The following is a 27319-nucleotide window of genomic DNA, read 5'->3' as shown; positions in this document are numbered from 1 at the left end:
AGGCCACTGGGCTTGCTACCAAACATTAGTGAATTTCACCTGAATTTTTCTCTCTCATTTAGTAAAATAGAAAAAAAAAAAAAAAAAAAAATGGGATAAGCTTTCAGTTGCCCACGTTTGCCAAAAGGACAGATTAGCTGAGCCTGTGTGAAACGCCTGCTCAGTATCTCGTGCATCCCTGCGTGTGGCTGAACAACTCAGTGGTGTTTTCTCCTGGGTTATGACAATGGCTCATTTCTAGAAGAGGCCATGATAAGCAAGTCGAAAGAACTCTCTCCTCCACAAAGACAAAGCTTCGGTCTTCACAGGTTGCTTTATAAATAGTACCTCTTTATCATCATCATGGCTCCAGTGCGCTTGGAGAAGATCACAGAGAATGGGATTAAAAACACGTCCGATATTTTGTGTGTCATTTTTAATCACATAAAGAACAACAGTAAACATTTACCATAGTACTCAAATTTGGCTAAAACGTGTTTAGAAATTCACACATAAATAACGGGAAGACCCTCTTTTGGGTCACAGAGTGCTCCTTTCTGCAGGCCCACAGTCCTCTCCTCGGTGTTCAGCTATGCCTATTTCTGAGCCCAAGTCTGTACTCACCTATCCCTGAGGGTAGTTTGGTTTCTTTCAATATTTGCTGTTCTTCTGAATTTTTTCTGATATTCAACCTAAACCTTTCTTTTCTCTCATCCTATTTCAGAATATATGCTTTCAGGATGCCAAGTCACAGAGTCCTCTTTCCTAACCGCTGAGATTTGAAGCGGCTGTTGATTCGAGTTGTCTTTTTCTTTCTTCTTTTTTTTAATCCATTAGCCACATTTTGCTTCAGCCGCCAAAGAACAGATGTTGAGCTTCTCTAATAAGAAAAAGTATAAATCCCACAGGAAAGCAGCATCTCTTAGATCCGAAAGCAATATGAGGACAAAGTCTCTAATATTTGACTAAATTTTGCTTAGGAAATGAAATCCTAGGGTCTCTTCCGTGTACATTAGTCTAATAAACTCGCAAGGCCTCTTACTGTCGAAACAGACGTTCTCCCGACCCCAGGGCTGAACCATGCCTCAGAGGGAAACTCGGGGTCTCTCGTGTGATTAGTTTACCCCAACACGAGCCTGAGCTTACCATTTACTATATAGAGAGTGTGTGCATAATCATTCCTAAATCATAAGAATTCTCCATTCCTGCAATGCCATAGAAAAATAAAGTTTAAAGTGCAATCAGGTGCTTTGATAGAAAACCTCAGTTCTTTGATTACTTCTGAGAGGAATATGCATTAATGTCAAATCATCACTTGATGTAAAAGCTCAGATTTTTCGATAAAAAATAGCTTTTATGGAACATTAAAATCAGATAGACAAGCAGTTAAATGCCTTTGTACTTTGTAACTCTGGCCCCCTGGTGTGTCTTCTGATGTATATGGGAATAATTGAGAACCACATTTTGAAATTGACTAAAAATTGCCTGGAATTATGGATATTAGATCATTTCAAGATTGTGGAGTCTAGACCGGAGTTGGCAGTCAAAAAACCCATCCATAAAGCCTTTAAGCTGATCTGTGAAGTCTTCCTCTTTACTCATCTCAACACCAACATTGTGTCTTGCATACAGCTAAGGTCAATAAGTAGCGTGAATCGTGAAGTTTTATCCACCTGTCATCAGCGCCCAGTGACGGGGCCCACTTCTACACCTTTTTTTTGGCAGGTCAGTTCCCCTCTCTTCACTGCAACTTCATGCAGTAACTACAGGCAGCAAATTAAGTGCCAGGCACCTCTCTAAATGCGTTCTGCATGTCGACTCATCTGATGGCCATGACAATCCTAGGATTGTTGTATGATTATTATTCCCATTCCTCAGGAAAAGAAATCAAGGTACAAAGAAGCTGTTTTCCCAAAGCCACCCAAAGCCCAAGTGCAGAGCCAGGATTCAAGCCCAATGGCGCTCTCTTCAAGCAGTACCGGCCTCTTTCACTAACTCTCCTAGCCCATCCTAACCTCCCTTCCCCTCACAATTGTGTTTCTCAAACTTAAATCTGCTTCATCAGGACCCACATTGCCTACCACATTGCCTACCAAGCTCCACCTCCAAGTTTCTGAAGGGCTTGGGTGGGGCCTGCGATTTGGACTCTACCAGATTCGCAGGCGCTACTGCTGCTGCCCCAGGGAACCTCACTTTGAGAATTTCTGAGCAGCAGAATCAGTGTCTGTAGAAAAGCCTGCTCATTGAGGATTTATAATAGAATGCATCAGATGAAGCCTGTGCTGCGGCAGCAAAGTTCACGCAGCCCTTGCACAAAGATCTAGGATGGCTCTCGTCAGGACTGTCCCTCGGGACACAGAATTCTTCCTTTTTGTGGCTCCACCATTCCCTAGGACGTTCTTTTCTGCATGGTCATGCAGGTTCCATCTGGTAGGAATTGGAGTGTACCCCTGTAAATTAAGGTCCAGACCCAGAAGTGACACAGGTCATTTCTACTCACATTCCAATTGAAAGAACTGAGTCATCTGATCACATTAACTGCCAGAGGTTTAGAACTATCCCAGGATGCTCCAAGATGGAACGTGGAGAAATGGACTTGGGGGTTGATATGCCACCCCTGGTTCAAACCCCTGCCTTCTCTCTCCACCCCATCCCTTCTCTGCACAGGACCTGCCATCCCATGCCCTGCCTTTACCTACACATCCTGCTTTCTCATGGGGCGTAGAGCAGCCGGGCTTCCCACCCCGGGGAGTCCCCAGGATCACCTGGAGTGAGGACTTGAGCTTACAACTGCTCTCATCAGTACTAACGACATCTGGCCTATCAATCTTAAAGACATGCTATAAAAATATAACTGCGAATAAAAATATTTTATTAGTGCTTGGATTATTCAGGCATAATCACTGTCACTAAGCGTTTTATCCGAATCATTCACTTAATCATCACGTAAACCTGAAAGATATTATTTTATCCCGTTTTTCAAATAAGGAAACCAAAACATAAAAAGATTAAGCAACTGGTTCCAATTACACAAATATCCATCGATTGAATAGGGTTTGGAACACACATACATGTGACTCCAAATCTTATAGCTACTACTGAATTTTCAAAAATATAAACATGATATTATAAATTACTAAATGTGTGGACTGAGCCACCTTTCAAATATTGGAAAGTTATTCATGGCATTAATATTAATTTGATGATGCTCTCTAAGAGATGGTTCATGGATTCTTAGGAGTCTAACTTGGGGGCATTTAAACCCACAGGTCCTCAAACCTAACTGAGTGCAAGAATCCTCTGGGGAAACTGCGAACAAATGCCACCATCTGGAGCCACCCCAGATCAATAAACCAGCATCTCCAGGGTGAAGAAGATGCATCCTCTTACCACTTACCTCTAAATTGCCCTGACTGAACCAGCAGCAAGTATTCAACCAACAAAGGCCTGATCATGCTGACACCAGAAATAGGCAGCTAGAAAGGCCCAGAAGCACATCCTGGAGCAAGATCGACAGGCGCCTGTCTTTAAACCTGAGTATAACTAACTATTAACCATGAGGTCGCCAAGCATTCACATCAACCCCAGACGCTCCTCAGCACACATTCCTGTTGAAATGAGTTTAATTTAATGATCAGCACTCTGCAGCCTGGCCTCCATGCTGGGACACACGGCTCATGGGACGTTCTTTTAATAGAACATTTAATGAAAATGCCCTTGGATGGGCACCAAGATGGGCCTTCCTCCAAATCCCTCAGGGTGACAAATGGCACAATCTTGTTCCGATATTGTTTATGGGCCTTAAGACTCTGTGTAGCCCTCTAGAACACGTTTAAACCTCCTCAACAGCACAACTCGGACCCTGTTTGCATTCTCATCCTTGTTAAGTCATCTGTTACTCTCAAAAGAAGAAAGCAGCTGTTCAGGAAGAGAAACAAGTTCATGATGAAACACAAATTCTGCAGCTTGCCTGAACTTTAATATTTGACCCGCAGGAGGCGCTATTAGGTAACAGCCAATGTCCACCCTTTTCTTCGTGAAGAAAACCCTGAAGATTAATTGATCACACAAAGGCACAAAGACAAGACTGCTCTGAAGCAAGTGGGGGCCATGGGACTCAATTCTGGCCCGTGAAATACAGCAAAGGGCAAAATCCGTGGGAAATCACCACAGAGTAAGGAAGCATGGCTTTTATGTCTCTTTCCTTCTTCCTGGTGCCTGAAATGAGGCTCCAAAACCTGCACCTTCAACAGCCATCTCACACCAAAACAGACGCTGGTGCTGAAGGTGGTAAGCCCATCGAGACGGACAACCATGGCTTCCCAGTGGCCCCAGAGCCGCCGCAGAAACTCAGAACCGTGGGCACACATTCATTTCTGGTTGAATTCACTGTATTTTGGTATTTCTGCTCCTTGCACTGGAACCCAATCCCAATGAACACCTGGCCACAAAACCGAAAAGTCACAAATGGATCAGCAAACTTCTGGAAGACATTTGTGCATTTCCAAATCCATTATTTTAAACTGATATTTTATGATTAAATCGAATATAGATTCTCTCTCCTGATTGCTCTTTCCTTAGGCGGCAGGAGGGAAATAAAAGGTAAAATATACAGCTCTCGTGAAGGGAAATGTGAGTCTGGAAGCGTTTAATGTATGAAGAAATGGTTGCTAGGTGACTGTTGTCTGAGGGCTTGCCAAGGTGTGTTGGCACCTACAGAAACTTGCAAGTAGGAGTGACGTTGTGTAAGTTTACCCCTAATGAAGATCCGCATTATTTTCAAATGGTGAGCATGGGTAAACAAGCAAGGGGAAAAAAAACTTTTTTCATGTAAGAGAAAACAACTTTTCCTTGTAAGCTGCCACACCCTCCGGGGGTGGGGAGCGGGCAGGGGCACACGATGGTGACCAGCAGCCTCTGCGTGTGTCCCTCCATCCCCCCGTACAGGGCTGTCTCCAAGGTTCCAGAAGCAGCTGCCACAAAACTCAATTTTAGCTTGTAACACCTGCCAGAGGCTGCATCGCTCGGGAAGACGGCGGTCAGATGCTGATGGGCCTTTTGACAAGGGGAGGCCCAGGCTGATTCTGGTGACAATCTTGTGTCACATGGAGTGAATGTGCCCAAGTGGGAGCAGAGAAGAAGACAGACGCAGTTCCTTGTGACAGCAGAGAGGGAGAGGGAGCAAGCAGCCAGACCAGGAACAGGTCAAGAGCATACTGAGTGCTGGCCTCAGATCAGCTGCTGCTTCCCTGGTCAGGGTCTGAGGATAGTGGGGAAATCACTGGTCCCCACAGTGGACGGGGATTCTACTGTACCTTCCTCAGGCCTCCTACCAGCTTCGAATTTTAATCTTCTCTCCCAAAATGCAACTAAAATCTTCAACTGAATGCAAACGGAGATATTTGTCACTATTAACAGTGTAGAAAATTGGGAATCAAGTTGGTCCCATTAGATACGAAAAGAATTGGTGGAGAAGGCTAAAGGCGGTGGCTTGGGGAAGCAGAAGAACCCCAGGGAATACTAGGCCTGCAGAGCGAGACCTCGACCTGTGCGTACAGTCACCCTCCAGCTGACCCTTGCCTCCGCGCCCCCACTCATTTCAATTATTCCATTGCCATCGGCGACCCGGGTCAGTCTGGATGTCACCCGCACTCCAGACGCGTTTCTAATATGAGGCAGCACAGTCTGAATCAACCCTTTTGCTAGCTCCACATTCATTCACCCGCAGCCCCGAACTTCACTCTGACCCAGAGAGGTGACAAGGAGCACATGACCATGTCCGTCCACTCCTCCTCCGTGGTCGGAAGCGTGCCCCTAATCCCACCTGGAGGCCTTGCTCACCGGGTGTGTGCAGGTCTTTTCCTGGGCTTCTAACGTTTCAGGCTGTAACGCGAGAGGAGAAGGGAGCCCGGGCACCCAGTGATATTTCCCCCAAAGCGGCTATTGTCTCCCACCAGGAGCAGTGTTTGCACAACTGTAATTATTATTATTTCCTTTTTTAAAAGACCCAGTTCAAAAATCCCGAATAATAATTTAGCTCGCAAGAATTCCCTCATTATGTACTTACACCATCCCTTCTGCTCTTTGAAAACCTTATTTTCGTAGCGAGGCATACAATAATCTCCCAGAGTTTCTGAAGCAGGTCTTTTTGTATTCATGTGCTTGCAAACAGAAACTCCTTATTGGAGAAGGAAAAGGCTTCTGAACCAAGCGAAGGTCTTTCTCCATTAAAATACAAAGACAGAAAACCGCTATGACTGCAGCCTGAACGGCAAGGCACAATGGGACAGTAGCCAGCAAGGCCCAGTTCCCCACCGACCTGTGCAAACCAGCACACAGCCTACAGGAAAAGGCGGTTTGTTAATAATCTCATTTGCAATGGGTTTGGTTACTTCTTTAATATCTGCTTATTGTTTTCTGCTGTCCGAGGGTGTTTTCTAAATGGAATTCAAGGAAATTATGAAAATGTTGTGCTGTGATATTCGGAGACATTTCTCTGGTAAACTCCCTCAACACTCAAGCAGTGAGGTCAAAGTTCATCAGAAATCAGAATACGACAGAGGAGTCTGTGCTTGGGCTTCCTTTCAGGACCACCCTTGAGCTTTGGCTCACTTAGCATTGTTCTGGCTGGGGTTGCAACTGAAGCTGATTATGTTGTAAAAGAGAGTCCTGTACTTTTTGTCATACTGTCTATCACTCTTCCCTATCTTATGCCACACTCTGGACATTTCTCTTTTATAAAGCATAACCAATCACATTGCAATCCAGATATTTTAGTGAGTCTCTCCATCAGCCCTCTCCTGATGCATAAATTGTTCCAAAGCATCTCAATTGCCTTCAAGACTGCAAGAAATAGAAATTGCCAACAAGCACTCTGTGCACACGGGTATTGCTAGGAAATAAAGCAGAAAAGCCATATTAAGCCATCTTATTGGGAGTTATCAAGAAACAAAATGAACTAATTATTATTTCCTTTCTTTTCCGAGTGATTTGCAATTCCTGGATGACACCTGAATAATACCAAAAGGTTCTGAGGCAACCCTTTAGAAAGTGACCTTTTGCTTTCCCCTATTTCATTTGCCCTAAGTGTTAATTGACTTTGAAAAAGCAGTATATTATCTTTTTAGAAAAAAAAAAAAAAAGATAGACCTGATTTGTGAGCACCAGCACCCCACAGCATCAAAGCGTTGTTTAAATCTTCGCACAGCAGCGCTGAGAACTATCCAGGAGAGAGATTTAAAAGAAAAAAAAGAGAACAGGAGAAGCATCTTAGAAAGAGTACCACTGCCATCTAGAGGCATGTTGGAGAACTGAATGCCACCAGCTGGACTCCAGGGCGGGGAATTGAGCTCAGTGACCCTCCTGAGCTGCCAGCCCTCTCATTCCCTTGGTGAGTGTGCAAGGTCACTTTGCTGCCTTGGTTCTAGCAGAAACATGGATGCGATGGGGACAAATGGGTATAGGAGCGTCCACCATGCTCCCTGAGTTACTGCCAGGTCCCAGGTGTTGGTGTGAGTAGCTGCATAACTGTGTAAAAATGACTTGACACTCACAAGATCATATGTGAGTTTTCCTTCCATATCTGGACCCAGAATCACGGTACATACTCCCTTTTGGACTTTTATAAATTTCCCCTTTGCAGGATAATTTGTCTTACAGTATAAGGACATTCCCTTTTCTTTTACATTTTGGCCATTCACCTAAGTGAAACCATGAAGATATTTCACATATAGCAAATTAGAACAGCCTAGAAGTTTCTGAAAACAAGAATGCTAGTTCTATTATTAGAAAGTCAGGAGGCATTGTTATTGGAATGATGATCGAGGCAATACAAGGCAGGAGGCCGAGGAAATAGGGGTATTGAGGTTTCCATTGATCACAAGGCCAGGGCGGGCCACTGCCTCTGGGCAGACCCAAAACCATGTCTCACAAGCCCTATGTGACCCAGATCGAGAAGTTTCAAGAGTCGAAAGGAAGACAACAGAAGCACAAGAGAAAAATCCTCTCCTTTGGAAGAAACAATCCAACAGGAGAAGCAGCAGGAAAACGGAAATGAGACATGCGCCAATACACGCCCCACAGCTTGGCCTTATTTTACTTCCTGTAGCTGCTTAACTTTGTAAGATGCAAAGAGGTTGGCTCCAGTTTCAATGACTGTGCTACCCTTTTCCCACCGATGAATTCGGAACCACTGACAACCAAGGCCGTGCCTGCCTGAACCATCTGCCTGCCTGGCTGGCAGGGAAGGGAGAGAACCTGTGTGTTGGTTGGGAAGGAGCCAGGAGCCAGGCTGGTGACATCTAGAGAAAAATCCACGCTGGTCCAAGGTGTTCTGCAACCTGCAAAATGCGGTTTAACCAGAGCACAATATTTTTTGTTGTTATTCAAATGATTTTAGTTATTGGAATGCATGATTTTTAAATATGCAAATAATTTTTTTTTTAATCCTGAAAAAATAATGAGGAGGTCAGGTACTGCAAGAAAGTAGAAATTATTCTGGCATGTTATCGATTGCATTGAATATGCCACTATTCAATTTAGAATATAGATATAATTTGGAGGTAGACTATAGTCCACAAGATCAGAATGTATCTCTTATAGCATTTTTGCCCTTGAAAGAGAAAGGGCCTTTTTCTCTTCTCAGTGGTCTTAGGAAAGGAGTCGCTGCAAATTGCAATGGCAATCTCTACATTTGATGTCACTGATCATTAGATCATTAAAATGCAATTTGTGACTCTGAACCATAAAGCAACATTTTTACCTACCGTGCCCTTGAAATCCCTATTTAAAAAAAAAAAAAAAAAAAACTCCAATTTTACTTAAGTTTTACCAACACTGTTTCAGAAAAGAATAGTTACCTGTCTTCTGAGTTTTATCAGTGTGGTTTAAACTTCCCTTCATCAGACTCAGAGGAAATGGCACCACCCAGCAACTAGCTCTCTGAATGGTTTCTTACTGGGAACTCAGGGGGAAGGGAGTCTGAAGTTATTAAATGGCTCCATAAGACCAGAAAGCAATACTCCTTTTCCATAGGTCTTTATTTCCTCATTTAGAAAGAGTAAAAAGCCCAGCATGTTGGCACTCGCCTATAACCCCAGCAGCTCTGGAGTCTGAAGCAGGAGGATAAGGAGTTCAAAGCCAGCCTCAGCAACTTAGTGAAGCCCTTAGCAATTAAGTGAGACCCTGTCTCAAAATAAAAAAAATTTTAAAGGGTTGGGGATGTGGTTCTTTGGTAAAACACCCCTGGTTTCAATCCCTGGTACCAAATAAGTTGTTAAAATTTTAAAGAATAAAGAACTTTTGTTCTAAGGGTCCCAGATTCTGCATTTATCACCGTATGGTCTTATAGCTAAAACTTAGGCACAATATAAAATAAAAAGACTACATATGGGTGAATAAATGAATAGACTCAAAGTTTTACCCAAGAGGATCTTCTGATTAGAAAATTAATTACAATTACTATAGTAATACTGAGAAATCTCTAGAAATACAAATTCATGGTGGTGAAGCAGATGAAATTTATAGCAGTAAGCTCTTCTTACTGAATATAAAATCTTTATTTTTGATTGTGCAAATTTTTTGAGAATGAGTTAAGGAGTCAGATTTTCTTTTATTCCCTCATATGTGAGTTCACTGGCCTCCCATGTTTTAAGTATGGCATCTTTTATCAAGCCTGGGACGTTTCTGCACCGTTTCCTTAAATATTTCTAACTGGCTCGTTCTCCGAGATCCTGGGAACTCTGACCAGGCACAGGGCTGCGTTCTGACTTTGCATCCTACTCTTGTAAGCTCTTTCCCGTTTTTCATTTGTCTCTTAGCACTTGATTCTACATAGCTTCTTCAGCTAAGTCTTCCAATGTACTAACTTTCTTTAGACCATTAAGAATATTGTTGAACATATTCATTGAGGCTTTTTTAAAAAAAAAAAATCATTTTCCATTTCTAGAAAGTGGGAATTTTTTTTTTTTTCTCTCTTCTTGGTCATTCTTCATTCGCCTTCTCCATCATCTCTAAATCCAGTATGTCTGTAAACACCCTAAATATGCTTATTTTCTGTTCTCTAACACTATCCAATATCTAAAGGCTTTTGAGCTTGATACCACCACCTGCTATTCTGATGAGACTTTCCTGCTTTGTTTTCCGTGTTGGACTTGAGCTGCGTGCTCACAATCCTCCAGATAGTCATTATTTAGGAACCGAGTTAAAGATGGTCCCTCCAGACAGGGTTTGCATTTGCTTCTTCCACTTCCCGGAAACCCACCTGGGGACCATGCCAGGGCTGAGGAGAGATTTCTCCTTCAAGTTGCTCCTCACTTTGAGGCGAGTTCCCTCTCCCTGGTGAGGGTGCAGAGGCAGGGAGCATGAGGTCTAGTTTTCGTTCTATCTCATCCTAAGGGTACAGGGCTTTGGGGTTCCATTTTTGCATGAAGCCTCTTTCAGGACCCCCATATCTAGCAGGCCCTTGGCTTTCTCACACTTTCCATGCCTCGCAGGGACAGGTCAGCAAAAAAAAAAAAAAAAAAAAAAAAAAAATCCCGCAGCTGGGGTCTGACAGATCCCTGCAGCTGCAGTGTGAAAGCAGGCCTGCCGGCTCCCACCCTGGAGGGCCTCAGGCCTTGCCAGGACATCAGAGGTAGAAGACTGTGGGAGAGCTTGAGTTTTTGGCAAGCAGGTCACCAAGGAATCTAGTCTGCTAAAACAAGAGGTCCTGTCATATCCAATCTAAATAGAAAGCTAGGCATGTGTTTTGTTAGCAATAACTTAAGATTCTGGAAATCCAGGTTCTTGCTCCATGTTGATGAATGAACTGACTGATCTTTCCAGAACAAATCTGATGATGCCATTCTGGCCCTTTCAATGTCATCTCCTTGCACCAGGATCATTCCAGGCTCCCTGACCTGTCCCATACGTAGGTTTTCATGTGTGCTTCCTGTCTACCTCTCGTGTCCCCCTCTCCACCTTGAGCATCCCACCACTGCCTCTCAGTCCCACCCAGTCACGCTTGGTGTTTCTGCTGAACTCCTGAACCTTCGAAGGTGCTCTCTGCAGAGCACTCTCCTCCTGGTCAACCTTGAAGACCCAGCTCACCTTCACCTCCTACAGGAAGCCTCCACAAGCCCCACATCCAGAGGGGTGGCACCCTCCTTGGTTACCCCCGCGGACCCTACCCTCATTCCCCGCAGGCTGTGTCAGAGTTACGTATTTGCTGTTTCTATTTCTGCATCCCCCATTACAAGACAGGCTTTATAAAAACCGGTATGTCTGTCCTGTTCGGCTACATACTTGGCAGTCACAATCCCAGGCACATAGTAGGTACTCCCTCAATGCTTTTATATAAAGTCTCTTTCAGTTTTTTCTTAAATGTGAATAAAAGCATCGTAGGACCTGAGTATTGCTAGAAGACTGTCTTAAGTTACTGATACAAAGATAAGGGTTTGTATTCAGTTTAAGGACATCATTATTTCAGGAACTTATTGTATCACGAAACAGCAAATCCAAAATATTAAATGCAAATCCAAAACTCAGTTAATGCTGTTGCCAAGAGGACAAGTCAAAAAGCTTTCAGGACTCTGGTGCTTTTGTCCATGAAGAATGCTTTAATTTCTCCATTATAATTCCTGTGTACTGAAAGGAAACCAGGAAAGACTCCTTGGAATGTCTTCCTCACTGAAATCTTAGGAGATGTGGTAATTCACATTCATTAAAACAGCAGCAAAAATGATTAGAGAGGAGCTGAAATTAAAGTGGTTGGTGTCCACCGAAAGGAGGAGACAGTGATGTGCCTGTGAGTGGCACAAACAATGCCTTTCTTCCTTCCTGGCTGTCCTCTGGTCCCTCAGTGGCCTGTTTTGCCTTTGTGTTTCCAATTAATCGCATTCAGGATTCACAGGAGGCCCTTTAATTTCATCAGAATTAACCCAAGGGTTTGACTTAGCCAATAATATACACATGCTTCAAAATTATCTACCAGTCAACTTATTTCAGGCTAAAATTACAGCCACCACTGTGATTTTTCTAAATACAGAAGTAATTAGTCACCCAACCATTTGATTTTTGAAGAAGTCAGAGCGAAGTGACCATTTATAGGCATGATAAGATGCAGCACAGTGGACACTGTCCTTTATGGTAAATCAAGTGTGTCAAATTGCATATATTATAAACCACACTGGAGAAGTCACAAGAAACCAGACTGAACTTTAAAATCATGAAATCTGAAGCACAGTAAGTGCCTACTATAGTCTGGATCTTGAATATCCCCAAAGGCCCAGGAATTGAAGGCTTGACGGCCAGTCTGTACACTATGGGGAAGTGGTGGAAACTTTCAGAGGTTGAACTTGCTGGGCATGGTGGCGTACACCTATAATTCCATCTGCTCAGCAGGCCTCTAGAGGTAGGAGGATGGCAAGTTCAAGGTCAGCCTCAGCAAATCAGTGAGACTCTGTCTCAAAATAAAAAAAAAAATAAAATAAAAAGGACAGGGTCATGTGCCAGAGGTAGAAGGCTTACCCAACACGTGCAAGGCCCTGGGATCAATCCCTAGTACAGCAAAAACAAAAAGTGGGTTTAGTGGAAGCATATTAGGTCATGTACCTTTGAAGGAGATATTGGTCTCAGTTCCTTCTTTTCTCTGTCTGTCCTTCCTGGCAACCATGAGATAAGCAGCTTCTCTGTCACACATTCTCTGCCATGATACAGAGCCAACCGATCATGGATTGGAGCCTCTGAAAATGTCAGCCAACTAAATCTGTCCTTCCTATAAAGTCGATGATCTCCTGTACTTTGTCATAGTGACAAAAAGCTAACAATGCCTAACACTGACAATCCAAGATATCAGTGACATGACTTCCTGGAAACCCTGGGATCTTTCCCTCTTCGGTGCTCTAGAAACATTTACAAAAGTAGAAAGGAGTATCTTCTTTGAATATTCTGTTCATTAATTATGAGTACAAGAGAATTGATTGAGTTCTTAGAGATTTCTGGGAGAATTGAGTTCTTAGAGATTTCTGGGAGAATTGATTGAGTTCTTAGAGATTTCTGGGTCAGAGTTAGATACCAGGCTTTTCCAGGATCTTAGTTCTCATCTTTATGATAAATGTCTGTGGAATCCCTCCTAAAGGAGGATCACAGCTCCTCATTCTGACTTATTGATGGTAAGCCCCAAATTCATCTCTTTACGAATGGTATTCTCAATGCACTATGACTGCACTGATACCTTACAGCAACATTCACTAGTACTAGTGAAGATTTTGGAATAAAGATTAAAAAAAAAATGTTTTAAGTATTTTCCCTGGGGTCTTCCAGTAACAAAGGCAAACCAGGAACTCATCTAGCATCTATCTGATCTCTCCCCATCCCTGAGGCTTCTCCAGTAGGTCTTCACCCCCTCTTAATGCACTGTGGAGGGATCCTTCCCCCTTGAGAAGTAACATGCTATTCTATTACCGCTGCTTTCTCAAGGTTCTTATGTCAGTTCTGAAAAGAACCTCTGATTCCGGACACAAGTCTCTTTAAATGGGAAACCTGCTCTCCTCTGAGAAAAGTACACACTCAGAACCTAAGAAACAGGCTGCTGAAGTGGATAATGACCGGGAGGGGCACTGCAGCCAAGGGCTGTGGAGTCGCTGCAGTGGAAGGAAGGGACTATGACGTGTCGTAAGGATCCACAGGTATTGATTTTGGCTACTTAGCTGACCTGAAAGAACAAGAACACAGTAAGGGGATGAAACCGATGGTATAAAGAAATGCAATCAACACAAGGTAAGAAGGCGATAAACCCACGATGGCTTGGGAAGATCAGAGCTATAGACTGATGAGTATCCTCTGCCATTCGATTTTGGAAAATTCTAAACAAATTAAGAAGTTAAACAATAAGGAAATGAAACTGAACCTTCTCCAGAACATAGGTACCAAATCATTCTCCCTGGAATTTCTAAGCATTTTGAAATAGAACACTTGCAGCATTGGATATAATTTTCATGCAAAAGGTCAAGGAGAGAGGATATTAGTAACACTGGGGTATCTTATGCATCCTTTTTTAATTTTGGTACTGGGAATTGAACCCAGGGGCACTAATTCCTGAGCCACATCTCGAGACCTTTTTATTTTTTGAGACAGGGTCTCACTAAGTTGCTTAGGGACTCACTAATTTAGTGAGCTGAGGCTGGCTTTGAACTTGTGATCCTCTTGCCTCAGCCTCCTGAGCCACTAGGATTACAGGCATGCACCACCACCACCCCCAGATTATGCATCTATTTTTTAATAACTTTATTCGTTTTTGTTAATGTGGTGCTAAGAATCAGACCCAGTGCCTTACGCATGCTAGGCAAGTGCTCTACCACTGAGCCACAACACCATCCCACATTCTTGAGAGGAATAAAAGAAACTATAAAGAAGTTTCAGTATTCAGTCAGACCAAGCTAGAAGATTAACCCTTCTGGATGAGAAAATTTCTACCATGGCTCCTACTAAGGGGCAGTAATACGCAAAATAGTTCAACAAAAAGTGGGATGAAGATCATTTGTGCTTTTATCAAATTTACACTTATAAACAAAGGCTGAAATCAGGTACAAAAGATCTCCAATGAGAAGTAGTTGTGCACATTGAATGCTCTTATTTCCACAGAGCAAGATTCAGATAATGACAGAACAATTAAACGTGTTGAAACAAATGTGAAAATAGCAGAGGCAGGAGGCAAAGGGTGGGTGACTTTGAGACTGATACCCCGAGATGGATCGATAGGTAGGGAGTTCCTGTATTTCTTGAAGTCACTCTTGTTGGAAGAGCTGTTTTTCCAGAATCATCCCATCAACAGAATTGTTCTATCTGAATCGACACATTTTTAGCCATTAATAAGGAAATCAAAATCTCCATTCAAGAAAAATTGGATTATCTTTTTGTTCAATCCATTTTGTTCTGTTTAACAAATTATGGTTAGCAAAGTATGACTGAAGTAGTTTCAGTGGAAGTTATTATCTAACGTTTCTTTTATAGTGTGTTTTGGGGGTTCCGCTAAGACGACCCAAGTATGAATTGTTCAATGAGTGAACAATATAGTTCCTAAAAGAATAGCCTTCATCAGAGAAGGGGAGGTGCACTTTCATCCCTCCTTTCCAGAGTCAGGAGAAACATTTTATTCTAATTAGAGCAAAAGCAGACATTGGCCTTCACCTTTGCAAGAGTCCCAAGCCATTACTTAGATATTTCTCCTCCTCCTGCCTTTGCTGGGTGGCTGAAGGGAAGTGAACTGGGACGGAAGGGGAAAGACCAATTCTAAGAGAAGAGCAAGCAGCAGAAGCTTCAAATGTCGTGACTGCTCCCCCAAAAGTAAAAAAAAAAAAAAAAAAATTAAGATTTTAAAAGTTGACGGACTTCCTCCCAAAGCCCATTCATAGGTTGAACCTTTGCATTGAAATTCATTGCAAAACCACATCTGTGAACAAAAAATAACCAAAAGATGAGTTTTGTTTTGATGGCAGCCTTCTGCACATAACTTGCAGGGACTGGGGTGTACAGTGCACAGGTGGAGAAATACCGAAAGTACAAAAGGGCAGATCACACAATAGGCCCCCGATGCCTGAAGGATGCTCTGGGAATCCGACCCTGAACGGCACCACGTTGGCAGGTGTTGGCTCCTCGTGACACCACCGAGCTCTGCCGTAAGAGCTGGACTCAGCCTCTTTCCCTCCGCTGCAGGTGGCTCCGGGCATCGCTTTGCTGTAAAGAATGTAATCTGCTCTCCAACTGAGAGCAAAGGTGAATTCCGTTGTGCTCTTTCTTCTCTCATGAATAGCATCTCCCGGCTGCTTGCTGTAATGGGCACTTCTAGCCTCCGCCTCCTGGTCCCACCAGCACCTTGTTAGGAGTGGTCTGGGCCAGATAGAGCCCCTCCAGAACGCTACACCCAGCCAGCAAAGCGACTTCTTGGACAAGGCTGTTTCTGAAGGAATCAATTGAGAATTGGCACATCTGAAGCTTTGTGGTGCAAAGCTATGTCCTAGTGCCTGGCCCGATGTGGAAGTGGGAGGGGTTGATGCTGGACCTACTGAAGTGAGCTAGTGTGAGCGACGCCCACAAGCACGACTTCACCAGGGAAGCCAAAGACGCTAAGAACCCGCCAAAAGGGTTTCTCCATCCTTCGGATGAGCAGCTCCTTCTTGGGGGCACCTCCAGTGGCTCCCCATACATGTGAACGGAAGGGCAGACTCCTGTGCAGAGCTCCCTGGATCACTCTAGCCTCCTCTCTTCCTGGGGTCCACCCTCAGCCTGGACCAACTGGCTTCTAAGCAAATCCTGCTCTTTCAGTTCCCATTCAGGTTCCTTCTTGTCCCCTTTCAATCTCTCACCATTCTCTGAAGTCAAATTCCACCACCTTTATCAAGAAATCTACCTGCATGCTCCCCATCTTCGTTCCAGGAGGAAATAACTCACAGACTCCTGAGTGGGCAGAACATGGGGCGAAGATTCAGACAAATGCAAGCTCGAATCCAGGTCACATGCCATTAGAAAATCAACTCAACTTCTGATTCTCATTTATTTGTAAAATTGAGACAGATAATATGCTAGGAATGTTGTGCATGTTGTCCAGCATATGAGCAGTAAACGCAGTAGCCTTTTCTCCAAGTCGATGGTGTCCGGTGTTTGCCAGTCGCTGTCTCACTGTGCGATTGCTGTGTACACATGTGAATCCGCCTTCTGTGTCAGATTGCTCAGACACCAGCTGGCTACGAAGGCCTCGCGCGACGCTCCCGTGTAGCCCACACTGCTCGGCAATCATCACGGCTCAGCAGAGTTCATCCAGCATTTTATTCTTCTCTCGATGTGAGTTTCCTAAGAGCAGGGGCTTCCTCCGTCCTGCTTACTGCTGTTATGACCAGTACTCAGAATGCTCCAGGCACAGAGGAGGTGTGAGGTGATGTCTGACAAATTAGTGACACATTTAATAAGGCCCTTGAGGCCAGTCGTAATTTCCTAGCTGTTATGAAACTTGGAAGTTGGAAGGGACATTAGGATCCCTGTATTGACAGCAGAGCTCCTCAGAGGGCTGGGCACACAGCAGAGTCCCTCCTTCTAACAGGAAGTGCTGCTCACTCTGACCAGTAGTGCACGCTCTTGAATGTCCCCTCACGTGGAGCTGCTGTTCCCGAGGTTTAAATTCCTTCTCCTCTCCACCAGATGAGTCCCCTCTGACCCCCAGACACCGAGTGTGCCATAGCGGCAGGAGCTGGAACTCTGGAGCCACACAGAACTGGTTTGGAGGCACCCATTAGCTGGACCATGTTGGACACCTCGTCTGGTGAAAGGTGAAAGAAAGTGAAAGAAGCAGATGGAGAGGGTAAGAGGACTGTAGGCAGGCAGGCAGGCCATCGGGGCTGCGTCGGGGCGGCCTACAGTGGAAGAGTAGGAAACGAAAAAAGCAAACGAAACAAAGCTCGCTGCTGTTCCTCTCTGTCAAGCCTTCTCCAACCATGCCTAGTAAAGTCAATCACCCCTTATACTGGTGGACGTATCTTATAGATATTTGTGCTAAATTAATAATCATACTGATGTTGTTTGGCTTCAAGTCCGTGTCCCCTGTTTGAATTGAGCTTAAGGACAGATGTCATGACTGCACTGTGCCTGGCACAGACCAGACGGTGAGCACAGGGTTAGTTGTTCATTAAATGAATGAACCCAGGAGAGGTGTGGGTGGCCAGGGAGGCTCCGTGCCTTTACTACTTCTCTACGCCGCACTTCCTCTCTGGAATTTTCTTACTTGTCTCCTTCCGGTTTACAGCTTTTCTCCCCTGACTTTCCGTAGGTCAGTTGAGGTAGCCCTGGTGCCTTCCCATTTGGACCTCTAGCAAGCGAGCCCTGACTGCCCTCCAGTGCCCGGTTTCTGTTCGCTTCCTTTGTTCAGCCTGCTTTGTGTGCTCACTCCCACCCTCATTGCCTGCACCGGCTCCCTGACTCCATGCATGCATTCAGCTCAACCCAGGACCAGCAGAAGGACTTCTCCGCTGGCAGGTCATCTAGCGCCTCTCATCGCCCCTATTAAGGCAGCAATTATGTTGTCTTCATAAAATAGGTTGACATAAACACAAAAGCACACTCTGTAACACTATGGCCAGGAAGAACCAGTCTGCAATACCAACCACCTGTGTCTCTGCACACACAGAATAAAGTCGTGGGTTTATCTACATACAAGTTTAGAAGCAGCACGAGGAGATACAAATGAGGGGGGCGATGTGTTTCAATTTTATGTGGCACTATCATAGATATTATTGCCAGTCCCTTTAAATCTAAATCCAAGCCTTCAGTCTAGGCTAAACTAAGGAGCATTAAAAACAAAGAATTTAAATGACTCATTTTGGTGCAGACCTTCCTATCTATTAGATTATTCCACCCTCAAAATGAGACAGATGTCACCCCGACCAGGCCTTAACAGAACAAAAGAATTTACAGGTCTGATGGTGCAAATGAAACTTGAAGCTATCATAAAAGATGGAAATGCCCTCTCCAGATGAGAAAGCAAATTGAAAATAACTCCGAGCAGAGGGCAGGAGAGGAGCTGCGCCTCCTGAACAGATGAGCGAGTCAGAAAGCCTGAAGGCGCCGGCGACACAGCCGGTGCTCAGTCTGCACGTCTGTGAAATGGCTCCTGTCCTCACAGGAGAGGTGGGGAAGGAGGGAGGGAGGGAGGGCCCAGCATCCAGGGCATTTCCAAGTACAGGAGAAATAAAGCAAAGGCGGCTACTCAGAAATGCTCTTTCAAAGGTTCTTGGGGAGATGCCTGCAGATGCTCAAAGCTTTGTCCACACCTGGAGGATTTTTAAAGGCCCCTATGGCAAAAACAAACAACTCACTGTTTGATCTGGAGAAGAGAAGGAGACCTCAAACCTTTGCTGACTGTCCCGGGTGCTGTTTCAGACGTCTTGTGATATATAAACTGAAAAGGCAAAAGACTCTGCAGGGGACATCACAGGAACCAGGGGAGACAAGCGCCCCAGAATAAATACAGCACTCCTGAATTCTGATTTTGTTTTTCGGTTTCTCTTTGCTCTCCGTGGAAAATCACTTTGCCCGTTCTTCCTCTCTGCAGTGTGGAGAGCAGGGTGAGTCAGGAGGCCTGGCCTTCCTTGGGCGTGCCCAAGGCCAGGCCCAGATCTTAGGGGCTTCAAAGCTGCACACCCTCATCAACACAGGACTGGGTGATTCCACACCACGGGCTGTTGAAAGGGTGATGAATGGGTTGTAAAGACACTGGGAACAGTAAGCACTCAAAGGAAGTGGCCATTAGAAGATTGTGGTACTCCTTTCCTTCTAACTTCACAAAGACTTACGGAGAAATCAGGGACCATTTGGGGGAAACTGAGCAACATAAGATTCAGAGTGGAAGGAAGCTTGCAGTAGACACAAAACCCTGGTCTCTCAAAATGAATAACGTAGACAACTCCACCAAAGAAATCTACTCGGAATGCCAAGAGTCCTATCATCTCAAGCATAGTTTGTTAGGCAAATAAAATAGACAATCCCAGAGCTCTGTAGTCAGAAAAGACTGAAATGATCACCCTGTCCACTCCATTACACGGCCAAAGCATGACAGGCACACACATGCTGGCTCCGCAAGTGAGCAGACCGTGACCCAGTTAGGAAGAGTAGCGGGGCCAGTGGCTCCACAGTCACACCGAGTCACTGTCTGCAGCAGCAGCCGCCACCCCAGACTGAGGGAACAACCATCAAATCGACCCTAGGAGTAGATGAGGTTGAAATACAGAGAGGCGGCCAGATGATCCCAACCCCGTGTTCCTAACACACTCACCACGGCTGCAGGGGTGGCTGCCATCCTCGCCATAAACAGCTTTCTGTGGCTGTGCAAACAATGCAGCTGTCTGCTTCTGCAAAACGCCCTCTGTAGGGGAAGCAGGCCAATAAGCCCACAGGCAGGATGCAGGAGCTGCTGGTGGGCAAAGGAAGGAGGCCCTCAGCCCTCGCCCTCGCCCTCCATTCACCATACATCACCAGCTGTTCACCTAGCACCCTTGTTACAGGGAAGACGATGTGATTTCCAGGTACTACTCACTGCTCTTCAAGGAATGGGTAGCAAGCATTATCCAGTTTTGCAGGCAGTGAGAGTGAGGCTGTGCTTGGGCCAGCCCCCTGGTAAAGGCCATGGAACTGAGATTAGAACCTGCTCTGCCTCCCTTTGCAATACCTCTTGCTTAGGCACACTCTGAAACTTAAAATGGTAAGAGAGTGTGCCCCTGAATAATGTCAGGTCAAAAAAAGAAACACAAGAATGGGAAACTTCACATGGAATATTATTCCTAGTTATGCAAAAATAAGCATATGCTTTTAAAATTGGACTTAGAGGCAGCCAATATTAGCAGCAGTAACATCTGGATGGTGGGATAAATGGTGATTTGGGTTTTTTGCTTTATGCCACTGTATTTTCCAAGTTCTAAATCATGAGTAATCACATTTTTATGAGAAAAAGAATTCAAAGTGTAAAATTTATTAACAGCACTTTATAGAACACAAACATGTGAAAGTATCTATTAGTCAGAAATCCTTTTTCTGTACTAGATATGAGAGTTGTTAACCAAGACCAAGAGTACATCTCAGCTATGTCCCCTTCTGCCCCTGGACTCACTGTGTGCTTGCTCCCTGTGAATCAGTAACACCTGGCTCAACTAAGTCCCCACTCCTGCGCTGTTTATAGCTCAGGGTGTGACCAATTAAGTTACCAGTTTGCCCTTTGACTACATCCTTAACTACACTATACTTTTTTTCATTGTTCAAAAATTATCTCATTTATTGGAAGAAAAACACAATCATTTCAAGAAATGGTGTTGGGAAAACTGGATATTCACATGCAAAAAAATGTCAAATTGTCCTTTATCTTACACCATATACAAAAGATAACTCAAAATGGACCAAAGATCTGTATGTAGAAGCAAAACTATGAAACTCTTAGAAGAAAACACAGAAGAAAATCATGACATTGAATTTGGCAATGATATTTTTAGTTTCAGCACTGAAAGCACAGACAATAACAGAAACAAGAAATTGGACTACATCAAAATTAAACGAAACTTAACAAATGAAAAGAAATTGCACGGAATGAGAGAAAATATTTGTAAATCATATCTTACAAGGTATTAATAACCAGAATATATGAAGAACTTCTAGAAATCAACTGCAAACTTCTAAAGAACTTGAATAGATATTTCTCCAAAAATATGCCCAATAAGCACATGAGAGTCTGTTCGGTACCACTAATCATTTGGGAAATGCAGAACAAAGTCACAAAGTCACAATGAGGTATCATTAGGATGAGTTATAAAATTAATTAATTTTAAAAACCAAGAAAGAAAGAAAATAGCAAGTGTTGGCAAGGATTAGAGTAACTGGGAGCCCTGTGCCTTGTTGGTGGGATTGCAGGATGGTGCAGCTACTATGGAAAGCAGTCTGCTGGTTCCTAGAACAGGATGGCCCAGCACATTCACTTCTGGGTATATTTCTCAAAGAACTGAAAACAGGAATTCAAACAGATATTTTTCCATTCATGTTGCTAGCAGCATTATTTTCAAGACCCAGAAGTTGGAAGCAACTCAAGTGTCCATGGATGATGAATGAAGAAATAAACTTTAAACAAACTGGTGTTTACATATGAAAGAATACTGTTCAGCCTTGAGGAGGAAGGAGACCCTGGCACACATAACAACATGGATGAGTCTGGAAGACATCACGCTAAGTGAAATAAATTATCACAAAAGCAAAAGCATTTCTTGATTTTATTTATGCAAAAATGTGAATAGTTTTAATACTGTGAAATGTACACTTAAAATGGTGAATTTTATGGAATGTATGTTTTACCGAATTTTTAAAAAGAACTCTCATTTGTTCCTGCCTTGTATATCTTCACTCCTTTTGACTGAAATGTCCCTGCCTTATCTCCAGTTTTGGAAATTCAGTGTCTTATTCAAGACCTCTGACTAAACATTTCCTCTCCTCTGTAAAACATCTCCATCATCTGCATCCTAATTGCAGTCCAGAATTAACCAGGTGCCTCTCAGAGCATTTTTTAATACACATTATCACTTGATACACCAAAGGCATTACAAAATTCATTTCAAACTATGAAATCTACTTGAGAAAAGTTATGTAATCTGCATGTCAAAACACTGGTCAGGGCTGAGCATCCAGTCTATGATTTCCAGGTTGTTTATTTTTTTCCCTGTGTTTGTTTATGTGCATACACTTGGGTGTGTTGCAGGGGATCAAGCCCAGGGCTATGTGAATGCTCAGCAAGTGCTCTACCCCTGAGATACATCCCCTACCTACGTTTTCCTGTTTAAAATGGGGCTGCCCATTTTAAAGACCACTGCATCTAATTTTTCTGCATTAAGTACGCACCACTGTGAATTAATTGTTATTTATAAGCTTCTTTTGTGTGTCTTTACTAGGCTATAAACTCTTCAAGATTAGGGACCAAGTTCTAAACATTTTTGTAACCCCAGCAATCCCAAGATATATTCAATCGTTTTTTGTGAAATTAATGAAATAATAATCTGTGGGTGATTTCTGTAATAACAGAATAGACACTACTAACCAAGAGCACATTAACAACCTAGAATGGAAAGATACAAACATCAAGACAGACTCTGCACTCCCAACCGATATCACAGCAGCTGCCCCGAACACAAGCCATTCACCTGGTCAATTCGCATGGAGCCACAGTGAGTGCTGTTCAGGAGCATCGGCGCTGGCCTGGGTGGAGAATGCCCGAGGTCTGCGTTAGCCTCAGCGCTGCCATTTCTCAGCTGTGTTTCGATGAGGGTTCGAGCCACATTTTTCCTTATCCATCTCTGCAGAACAGTTCATCCCGTTTCCACTTGAGAAAGCTTAAAGAGCCAGCATTTTGCATTGCTGGTGTTGCAGTCAGCTCTATCACCACTGTGACTTGAGGAGCTGACCAAATCAACTGTAAACGAGAAAAAGTTTATTGGAGGGCTCACGGTTTCAGAGATCTCTATCCATAGACAGCAGGCTCCACTCCTCGGGGCTCCAGGTGAGGCTGAACATCATGGCAGAGTGTGGGGCAGAGGGAAGCAGCTCCCGTCATGACCAGGAAGCCCAGGGAAGAGATTCCACTCACCAGATACAGATATATACCCATAGCCACGTCCCCAATGGAGCCACTTCCTCCAGCCACACCCACCTGCCTCCAGTTACCACTCAGTTAATCCCATAAGGTTTTAATTCACTGATTAGGTTAAGGCTATTACCCAATTATCTCTCTTCCAAACCTTCTTACATTGTCTCACATGTGAGCTTCTGGGGGCCACCACATCTAAACCATTACAGCTGGTTTGGTGAAAAGGCAGCATCTGCCCTTGACAATTCATGCACACTGTCCCTTGCCAGTGGTTCTAACCCAGGACATTTTATTGTAGCACATCTCTAAATTGGACTTGGAGGAATACCTCAGGCTCTCTGCAGATCCACATCTTACACTTACTTGAGGATTAATTGCAAATGTGTAAGACTCGCAGCACGCTATGTTTACTGATATTATCGCCTGCAGCTTGTAGACATATAGATTTTATGTTCAATTATTTTACTAGTCTCCAAATATTGCCAGTCCCTATCATTTGCTAGGTTTCCCTTTATTCTCTTTCAATAATTATACTTTAATTGATCTTTTTTGAGAAGAATAAAATAAAGATTGTGGCACTCAGTACCTGTCAAATACGTGGGCATTTCAAGGGCAAGCCATGGTCCTTTGCTGCAGTCCAGGGACACAGGAATTTCCCTGCAACCCCACACCATGACCAAACCTTCAGCCCAACAGAGGCAACCTTCCTCTTAGGAACTCTTTGAGGTGCTGCCAGGTCAGTGAGGTGCTGGGTGGTTTTAGAAGACCCCTGGTGCGTAGCCACCTACCAGGTGGTGCTTCTGAGTGTAAGGCTTTGCCTGTCTTGAATACCCACGTCGTGACGCAGTGTGGCTCAGACAGGGTGCACGTCCACTGCCAGTTCAAGGACACACGGTTTCTCCAAGTTAGCTAGAGGTTTATTCCCTTTGTGCTCAACGCTTCTAACTGTTTAACACAACCCATGAAATCAGTGTGGGCATGCCCAGCACCAGGCTGTGCCCAAGAGGCAGGGGGAGAGCCCCAGTGCCAGCTAGCACTGAGACTGTCCTCCAGCCCAGCTGCCCACAGGATACCCCCCAGGGGCACCTGCTCAGCTTTCAGCAACAGTTCTGAGGTAATTGCTCTCCATGTTTACATTAACCTCCTTCCTTCACACGAAGCCAGGGCAGCCTCTGCACACCAAGGAAGGCTAATCTTGGCTTAGGAAATAACAAAGATCTTTTTCTGTTTCGTAGCCAAAATGACTGAGACTCGAGAAAGATGGGGGGAAGGTACTTTAAACAATTTGTAGCTATTTTGCTTGATTTTCCCTTGAAGCAATAAATAACTGTGCTCCCTGCTGCTGGTATTTTATCAAGCTCTGGTTGTTATAACTGTGTATTATGTTCCATACAAGACAGCATCTCAGGGCTTGCTTTTCATGTTTCTCTACTACAATTTAACTCTGTGAGGAGCAATACCAACGTACCACCAGAAAGAAGGAATCTCAGAACCTGCTGGTAAATACCACCACCTGAATGCAGTACGCCCTCTTCGCCCTATTAGGAATCAATGAATGCCAGCTTGGGTTCTTTAGTGTAAATTAGTGTGGCGAGAAAAGATAAGTGGGAGTCTCTGGATTAACCACCCGTCCCTCTGCTAATAATGACCTTTGCCACTAAGAACACGAACACAAGAGAAAATTATCTCCCATGTACAACACCCAGTCTTTCCCCAGCCACCTTCTGGACAGACACTCAGCACTATGGAAGAGGGTCTGTGAAAACAGCCCCACTCCTCTTTTTATTGTGGCAGGATCCAGTTTGTTTTTTGATAAAAGGCAGAGGAATCAAGGAATAGTATCCCACTGGTGTCTTAATAATGTAAGTTGCAACTGACCAAAATCACTGAATCTCGAATCAGGAGACCTGTGACATGGAACTTATCTGTCCCCAAAGCCTGTACTCCTAACTGATAATAACAATAATAAAGATCATACTATACCACTCGTGTTCATATTCAACACAGTTTTAATTTCCATTTTTCATTTGATCCTTAGAACACTGAGCGGAGTAGGTAATCATCTTCCTCATTTCTACCACAAATGCATGGCTGATGATATAGAACTCCTCTGGCCCTTCCACTTTCCTCTCTGGAAAACAGGGTTCTGCAAAGCGTTAACTCTTCACTGGGCCTGTGTTCATCCAAATCACTAAGAATAAATTGAAAACCACTCTCTTCAAATGCAGCAGCACAGGGTCTGTGGTTCACACACGTCAGCTTACACCCTTTCTGCTCATGAATTTCCTTGAAATGAATGTAACCTAGGCGTGTAGATGAGTGTTCGGCCCACGTGGACGCCATCACAGTCACCAGCAGGCCCGGGGCACAGGGCCCAGCAATCCACACCGTCATCCAAGTGCTGACAGGATAACCCCATCCAAAGACAGGAGGGCCTGGAACTGAGGAGCAAAGTGCCACCGCAGTGCAGAAGCCAGCAGCTCCATGCCGACTCTCTTCTCTGCATGCGAATCGGAAAGCCAAGCCAACGTGTGTTGTGGGAGAAATGCTCTCCATCTGTAAGTCCCGGGGGCTCAGGAAATGTTTTCATATTAATGAGAATTTACAGAGGGAGTCTTTTAACTTAGAAATGTTAAGGTGTCATTTAGTACATAACGTTATAAAGAATGCTATGACATTAAAAGTAATATAAATAAAGGAAAAGCAGTCCACCTAAGGTCATTTAGATAATGACTGCATCTCTTTCCATCCAAGTTTTTGAAATGAAATATAGTCTTTCCTCTTCTTCTGCAATAAATCATTTACAAGAAGTAAGTGGTTTCACAAATAAATGATTGTATCTATGACTAGTCTCCCCAAATCAATAATACATTTATTGATAATTCTGCATTGAAAGGTTCATTTCACCTTAGTATTGGCATTCTGTCTCCCCTGCCATTTCATTAGTTTTAAAATTTTTCATTCTTAATAATGAACTGGGAGAAAGTTGCCATGTCAGAATGTGGGCCCATTTTGGAGTTGGGCAACTCAGCTCAATATATCATTTTCTATTAATTACTATAGTCAGTAAAGTTTCTTGCCTGTATGCTCAGCAAAATTAAAGTTAGGTGTCTTTGGCTTTGTCTTGTGGGCAAGAATTCCAGGATTCTCCTTAAATGCACCGCTCAGCTGCTCTAAAAATGGAACAATTCGTGAAAATCGCTTCCGCTGAGCATTCAGACCAGACTCCATCTAGTTCAACAAACCCAAAGCGACACCTGGTGGAGAGCCAGGGACTCAGAACTAGAATGTAGCACTTGTTCTTGAGAAGCTAACAGTCCAGTGAGACAGCAGCTTAAAGACCAAATATCCCAGGGTCACGTAGTGGATGCTGGTCTCCGGGCCTGTAAACCAGCGAATGCAGCCAGGGCAGGTGTTAACCCAGTGGGGCAACTAGGGAACACTGTGTAGATGAGGTGACATTTAACCTAAGTGTTAACTCTTTTTGACATTAAAATTTCATGACGGAATGTAAAACAAATGAGCATGTCCAACTGCATCAAATCACCAAGCCATTTAATAAAACCATCCCTCCTTTAGTGAAAATCTGTAGGAGAGCATCGCTATGCAGCCAAGTCCTATCACTACAGAGTCATGGTGTGGACTCAAGGGAATGATATCATCGGGTGTGCCTAAGTTTTCATCTCCATCTTATATTAATCCTGAGATGCCATAAAAAGTTTGGAGTAATTTTAGATGCAGGCCCAGGCCGGGCTGGAAAAGTGGGGTCACACTGCCATCTGCTGGCAGCACAGACTTCTCTGCCAGCGGCAACCACACGAGTAGGAGAAACGCTTATTATTACTGCTTTATTAGAAAGCATACATTTAAAACTCATTTCCAATAAAATGAGTTTTCTGAAACTCGTTTGTGTCTTGCTCTAATCAGATAAGGAAATGTTAATGCTATTTTCTTAGTAAGTTTTAAAATAGCAACCCCAGAACTAAAATTTTTTATTCACATCTCTTGAATTTTTTATGCACACCTTGTTATTTCCTGCACAATTTAATAAGACACACTATAGGGAAAAGGCTGCATTTGCCATCAGATTTGCAATGATCTAAAACAAGATATTGTTTGCACTTGAGTAGACAACAATATATTTCATACATTGACAAACAAACCATTTAAATGCCTTCTCTTTGTCTTGGTTTGAGAGCAGGT

At 43.8% G+C, this 27319-nt stretch overlaps 1 long non-coding RNA gene across 1 annotated transcript; it reads right to left on the bottom strand.

Moving 5' to 3' along the window:
• Window positions 1–226: 226 nt before the first annotated feature.
• LOC306669638 lies at window positions 227–22939 on the bottom strand. The gene is made up of 3 exons (XR_013766187.1): window positions 22674–22939; window positions 2675–2833; window positions 227–2429 (listed from the first exon to the last, which is right to left on the bottom strand). It is a non-coding gene; the product is annotated as an uncharacterized lncRNA (long non-coding RNA).
• Window positions 22940–27319: the final 4380 nt, after the last annotated feature.

This window comes from Sciurus vulgaris (genome assembly GCF_902686455.1).
Source record: "Sciurus vulgaris genome assembly, chromosome: 9".
NCBI classification, from domain to species: Eukaryota; Metazoa; Chordata; class Mammalia; order Rodentia; family Sciuridae; genus Sciurus; species Sciurus vulgaris.
This window is presented reverse-complemented; position numbering and strand designations above follow the sequence as displayed.